General features: G+C 46.3%; 1 non-coding gene across 1 annotated transcript; it reads left to right on the forward strand.

Moving 5' to 3' along the window:
- The first annotated feature begins 6,017 nt into the window (after window positions 1-6,017).
- Window positions 6,018-6,091, forward strand: Trnap-cgg. The gene has a single exon. It is a non-coding gene; the product is annotated as a tRNA-Pro (tRNA).
- Window positions 6,092-6,914: the final 823 nt, after the last annotated feature.

Here is a 6,914-nt window from a genome sequence, read left to right on the forward strand (position 1 = left end):
CCGTGCCACCCAACGTGCTCTAGAAGGTGGAAGTCAACTACCCTGGCCAGCAAGATCTCCGCATCTGTCCCCCATTGAGCATGTTTGGGACTGGATGAAGCGCCGTCTCACGCGGTCTGCACGTCCAGCAGGAACGCTGGTCCAACTGAGGCGCCAGGTGGAAATGGCATGGCAAGCCGTTCCACAGGACTACATCCAGCATCTCTACGATCGTCTCCATGGGAGAATAGCAGCCTGCATTGCTGCGAAAGGTGTACACTGTACTAGTGCCGACATTGTGCATGCTCTGTTGCCTGTGTCTATGTGCCTGTGGTTCTGTCAGTGTGATCATGTGATGTATCTGACCCCAGGAATGTGTCAATAAAGTTTCCCCTTCCTGGGACAATGAATTCACGGTGTTCTTATTTCAATTTCCAGGAGTGTATTTAGTTCAGATTTTTACACGATACTCTAACGAACATTCGGCCGAGAATAGGCTATAAACTTTAACATACATAAGATATAAATACTCGTAAATATGTAATATAGTAAGTGCAAACGTTGTTACCAAACTTCTAGAAAAGTTCTTGACTGCTTTACATCAGGCGCATAGGCTATATACTTATAAACATTTGTGTAATATACGAAGAGGAAACGTTGTTAGCATAAATCTCTAAACGTTCTTGAGCAATTTGTTTCACATTTTCTAGCACGTTGATAAACTTTCCAACGAACACAATCTTTATATTTGATTCGAATTAATTGCACAAAAAGTTATTGCACGAGAAAGAACGCCAGCAATTGGCATCTAATAGTGTTCACGAATAAACTATTTGCACTTACGAGCAGCCCCGCACCGGACACCGGCACAAAAAGTTATTGCACGAGAAAGAACGCCAGCAATTGGCATCTAATAGTGTTCACGAATAAACTATTTGCACTTACGAGCAGCCCCGCACCGGATAGTAACAGGCTCTATGAATTCGTGTTTTTTTTTTTTTTTTTTTTTTTTTTTTTTTTTAATGGACTTGTAGTCCGGGGTGACATGTTACAATACAGCATCACCGGTCTATTGCGGTCTAACTGTGTTGGTGAGGCAGTAAATTTCCACAGGGCAGTGACTCCGTCACTGCAATTCACTTTGGAGGTGTGGCGGTGGGACTTGTAGCCCCGTACCACCCTCTGACGGTGATAGTGCTACATCAGTCTGGCAGAAGAATTTTGCCTAACATGGGCGGGTGAGGGTGTGGCAGTGGGACTTGTACGCCAGGGGAATTCGTGTATCTGCGAAGAACAATTCATAAGACTATTTGTTGAAAGCCACTGCGAGAAAGAAAATGCTGCTTTGCGCTGTGAAAATACGCTGTTCTTTTTTTTTCTTGCATTGAGCTTCAGCAACGATAACAAGCTATGTAAACCATTACACAAATTTACACAAATTGTGTCTAGCACAAATATTATTTCCCATCATCTATAATTTCAAACCAAAATGGTACACGCAAAAGTGTGCTGTTTTGCATTTTTCTTGCCGTCGGCTTCACATAGAACAGAAAAGGTGTATTTATGGGTTGTCTGGTGTATGATTAGAATACAAGTAAGGGAAATCATTCGACCGAAACCTTGCAGTCCTACCCATTCACAGATTAAAATTACGCGAAATAAAGTCATTGAAGCTACTATCCTCACAGTTCCAGAACCTTGAGGGATCTCCCTCTTACCTTATATACCAATGATCGCAACCGATTTATCCATTCATTTTAAGCGATTTCTATTTCCAAAAATTTAGTTTGCAATAACAATACACAAGGCTCAGTGTCAGAGTCGGGAGTAATATGACAGAGGGTAGGTGAGGGAGGGGAAGGGGGGAAGAGTAGATGGACACGGAGAGAGTACTTACGCTTTTTCAACACCCATCCGGCGCGCAGGTCGCCCAATGTGGCGTCGAATGTAATAAGACCTGCACCAAGGCGGCCGGACCTGACCCGCAAGGGGGCCTCACGGCCAATGACGCCAAACGCTCATTTCCATTTCAATCCTCCTGTTTTCCGCCCTGCTGTGGCGTTATCAAGCTGTAGTGCAACATTAACATGTTCGTCAATAACACGGCTAACGGTCCTTCTAAGACCCGCCAGTTTCACAACACCTTCGGTGCCACCAACGGAACTTTGCGGAGCACGTTAAAAATCTACAGGGTGGGGAAAATAAAAAGTGGCCAGGACGAGTGGGTACGACTGGACGTGATTGTATGCATATAACCCCAAAAGGATGGAGCAACAGCCCATACACCCGGCCGAATCTTGAAGCACATTTACACAATCTTCACGCCTGACAGCTGTTATCAGAGGTCAGTCTTGTCGCGGCCCCAGCTGGCCACCCAGGTCACCTGATCTGTCGGTGTGCAGTTACTTTGTGTTGGCCGCTACAACCCCCATGGTCTGCAAGAACTACAGCAGAAAATTGCGGATGAGATTGCAACAACTCCAATAGTCCAGCTTCTATCAGCCTTCAGCAGCCTCTAACCAGGGCCAAAAGTGCCAAGAGGTGAATGGTGGTCACTTTCAACATCTGCTATAGTCAGATTAGTATTGTATTTCCTTTCCTCTGCTGTGTTTCTTTATACCCTGGATCTCTGCTCTCAGGGCCCCTTTTATTTGTCTCACCCTGTACCTTCAGAAATTTCGACACCAAATCAGCCTGGTGGCTGCTTCAGCACCTGAGGGTCAGGCAATCCCTTCGACGCCCCTTTGGTGCAGTTCGCCTACCTCCAGGTGCTAGAGCAACAGCCATGCTTCATTTGCGACGAAGTTCCTGACAGGTGCGTTTGTAACGTGCGCAAGGAAGTTGCGTGGGTAGTACTGAGGGCTTTGCCGAACAGGGGATCTTAGGGAGACCCTTTGCCATTTTATTGACGCACCTGTTAATGTTGCACTCCCACGTGTCCACCCGTAAGAGGGTGGGAAACAGGAGGTTCGGTTAGCGTTCAAATTTCGTCGAATGGTTTTGAACGGTCCCCAGCGGTTCCAACTGATACACGAGACGAAAAACTGCGGTCACGCTGCACTCCAATGGGCTGTAGTCACGTTCAATAAGGATGCAGCCCACAATGTCCTTAGAAAAAGTTTGAAAGGTCCGAGTATGTCAGCAGTGTCAAAAGTTGCCCGTTGCTCATCGCACTACGAATTGTCGCTTTACCGCGAAACCTGTGGAAACGCCCCAAGGGAATGTGTGGTCTCATTGACGGCCTCTGTGTCACCTCGTGAGGCCTATTCCCATCGATTCTGAACGGCGGTATATCTGAAATGTTCTCCTTGGCCACCCGTAAGAAAGCCGGACGATTTCAATGCTGGGTGTAGTGGTTCTGACCACCATCGCAGAGACGTCGAAAGAAGAGGTGAACTGTGGGTAAGAGGGTTTGTGATGACCTTCTCATCGAATGAAACGTCCACGGTAGCGTCAGGCAGTATTGTGGAGAAATTTGGTGCCGGTGTGACATCACTAATGTGACATCACTAACCCACCTTACAGCTCACGTGAACTTTTAATCAGTGGCCTTTTTTTCGCAAGTGTTAACACCATGCTGTTTGAAGCGTCGACGCACCCGATAGTGCCATAGTACGGCCCCACACTTCTACACCGTTACACAGGAAAGTTGTAGGCACCTTTAAACCAAATTTCAAACTTATGCGCCGGCAATTACGGTGTTTCGGAAAGGTTATCCCTTAATTTTGTTGCGCAGCGTGTATTCGATGTTAACAAATTTCTCGTTTTGTGAAACATATTTCTTGCTTTTGCCAGTCAGCATGTCATACCATAGCTACTTCTACCATCGTCGGTTCTTTTTCTGTCCAAATACGAGGGTACCTCAAAAAGTGAGTTAAACATTATTGTGCCTGGCCAAGCAACTTTTATTGCATGCTTCACTACGCTTCAAAGTGACATATATACATGACAATCTTACAACATATTCACCGTCCAACGATCGGAAAGTTCTAGCAGTCGTTCGGTTTTCGACGATAGAAATCCGCTCCTTGGCCACGGAGCCATTCGAAACGGATGTGTGAACGCCATAACCTTTGGAAAATCTCTTTCCCCGTATATTAATTCAGCATACCGACATTGTCGTCTGTGGTCGATGTCAGTATCCTTCCTTCCCGATCGGCATCACCCACACCTGTATGGCCTCGGTTAAACTGCTGGCACCATTTCACTACGGATAGACGCGACATTGCATTTTCTCACAGAGAAAATGCAATGTCTTGCACACAAGAATCATACCACCACGCGTGCTTCAGAGTACGTTTCCAGTTGCCGCAAAATTTCACTACTACACTGTGATGCTCCTACACTACTGGCCATTAAAATTGCTATACCAAGAAGAAATGCAGATGATACACGGGTATTCATTGGACAAATATATTATATTAGAACTGACATGTGATTACATTTTCACGCCACCGGTGCCAACCTTGTGTGAATGCTCCGAAAAGCTAATCATTTGCATATCACAGCATCTTCTTCCTGTCGGTTAAATTTCGCGTCTGTAGCACGTCATCTTCGTGGTGTAGCAATTTTAATGGTCAGTAGTGTATTATACGTACCACAGCAGAACTGTGTGTGTTGGAAACCTGGAACACTTTCTCTCTTCTGACAGTGCGACACTCTTGTTTGGCAATGGTCTCAGCGTGGGACTGCCTGTGCAAGTTACTTTCTAAAGTCACAATGTAGCAAATTGCAACTACTACGAGGGGCGTTCAATAAGAAATCAACCCAATTTTTTTCTGAAAGCAGGTTGGTTTTATTCAGGATTTCAGTACATCATGTTGTTTGCCATTCTTTTGGTTACAAAACCCTATTTTGCCACATAATCTCTGTTCAATGCGACGGCCTTACGCTGTCATACTGAAAGGGCCTGGCTACCCGTATGGTACCTTTGGGCGACGTCGGAGACAACGTCTTGTTGCGTCAATTGTCTCCCCTTCGTTCACGTATTGCTTCCCTCGGTGGGCATCATTTATTGAGCCGAAAGATGGACGTCGGAGGAGCGAGATCGGAGCTGTAGGGTGGACGAGGAAGAACAGTTCAGTGATGTTTTGTGAGTTCCTCTTGGGTGCGTAGAGTTGTGTGAGGCCTTGCGATGTCATGTTGAAGGGGAAGATCGTTTGCATTTTTGTGGCGACGAACTCTCTGAAGTCGTTTCTTCAGTTTCCTGATGGTAGCACCCTTCAGACTTCATCGTTGCACCGTGAGGGAGGCCATCAAACAGAATAACTCCTTCAGGTTCGCAGATGACGATGACTTTACCAGCTGAGAATGCAGCTTTGAACTTTTTCTTTGGAGGAGATGGGGGTGTGGCGCCAGTCCATGGATTGCCCTTTTGTTTCCAGTTCCACGTTATTATGGTCGTCTGTTAGGCAGGGTGGAACTCAGCGAGCACACACCTTTGAGTACCTCAAATGGTGGACGAGTGTGTCGGTATTACCAGCGTAGACGTACAGTTGAGCAGCAAAGTGTTACCAGAATGAATTTTCACTCTGCAGCCGGGTGTGCGCTGATATGCAACTTCCTGGCAGATTAAAACTGTGTACCGGACCGAGACTCGAACTCGAGACCTCTGCCCCTCGCGGGCATGTGCTCTACCAACTGAGTAACCAGTCACGATTCACGATCCGTCCTTACAGCTTTACATCCGCCAGTACCTCGTCTCCTAGCTTCCAAACTTCACAGAAGCTCTCCTGCGAAACTTGCAGAATTAGCACTTTCCAAGAAAGGATATTGCAGAGACATGGCTTTGCCACAGCCCGGGGGATGTTTCCAGAATGTATCTGCCAGGAAGTTTAATGTCAGCACATGCTCCGCTGCAGAGTGGAAAAATTCATTCTGGAAACATCCCCCAGGCTGTGGTAAAGCTACGTCTCCACAGCATCCTTTCATCGAGTAGTGCTAGTTCTGCAAATTTCGCAGGAGAGCTTCTGTGAAGTTTGGAAGGTAGGAGACGAGGTACTGGCGAAAGTAAAGCTGTGAGGACGTATCGTAAGTCGTGCTGGGTAGCTCAGTTGGTAGAGCAATTGCCCGCGGAAGGCAAAGGTCTCGAGTTCGAGTCTCGGTCCGGCACACAGTTTTAATCTGCCAGGAAGTTTCAGCGAAGTGATAGATTGTGTACAGTCGATCACCTAGAATGAGAGTGTTCCCGCGCTCCAACACTGGTGCGTGTGGCCAGCCGACACGAAGGAGATCGGACAGGTTACCTCGAGCTTTTGCGATGATGATGACAGACGTCCCGTCCAACGATTTACTGCGGTTTTGTTCTCTGCCAGGTCTCCGTTGACATTCTGCAATCGCCTATGAATATCTGCAATGCTCTGGTTTGCCATGAAAAGCAGCAGTGACAGCTCTTTGCTTGGAACGCACCTCTGCTACGGACGCCATTTTGAAGGCCACGTATAGGGTCACCACTTACCGGAATTACGTGAAACTATATTGGCTGAAGCAGAAATATTACGTGATACCTTGCAACCAATTCCGCATATTTTGAACCGAGAAAAAATATGTGTTGCATTACTTATGGAAAGCCCCTCGTTTTTTTAGTGTCTCATATTCTACGTCACCTTATTTATTTCGGCTACATTGCATTACCCTTCCCTTACTTTTGTCAATATTCATCTTACGAACACTATCCACTCCATTCAACTGCTCTTCCAGGTCCTTAACCATCTCTGACATAATTACAATGTCATCGGCAAACCTCGAAATTTTTATTCTTCCTCCCTGTACCTTAACCCCTTTTCGAAATTTCTTTGGGATTGTTTACTCCTTGCTTAATGAACAAATCCAGTGGCATCAGGGAAGGACTACAACGCTGTCTCTCTCCGTTCTCAATTACTACTCCCTTTCGTGTCCTTTCGACTCTTATAATTGCTGTCTGATTTCTTTAGAAG

The sequence above is a fragment of the Schistocerca americana genome, chromosome 2 (genome assembly GCF_021461395.2).
Source record: "Schistocerca americana isolate TAMUIC-IGC-003095 chromosome 2, iqSchAmer2.1, whole genome shotgun sequence".
In the NCBI taxonomy this organism is placed as follows: Eukaryota; Metazoa; Arthropoda; class Insecta; order Orthoptera; family Acrididae; genus Schistocerca; species Schistocerca americana.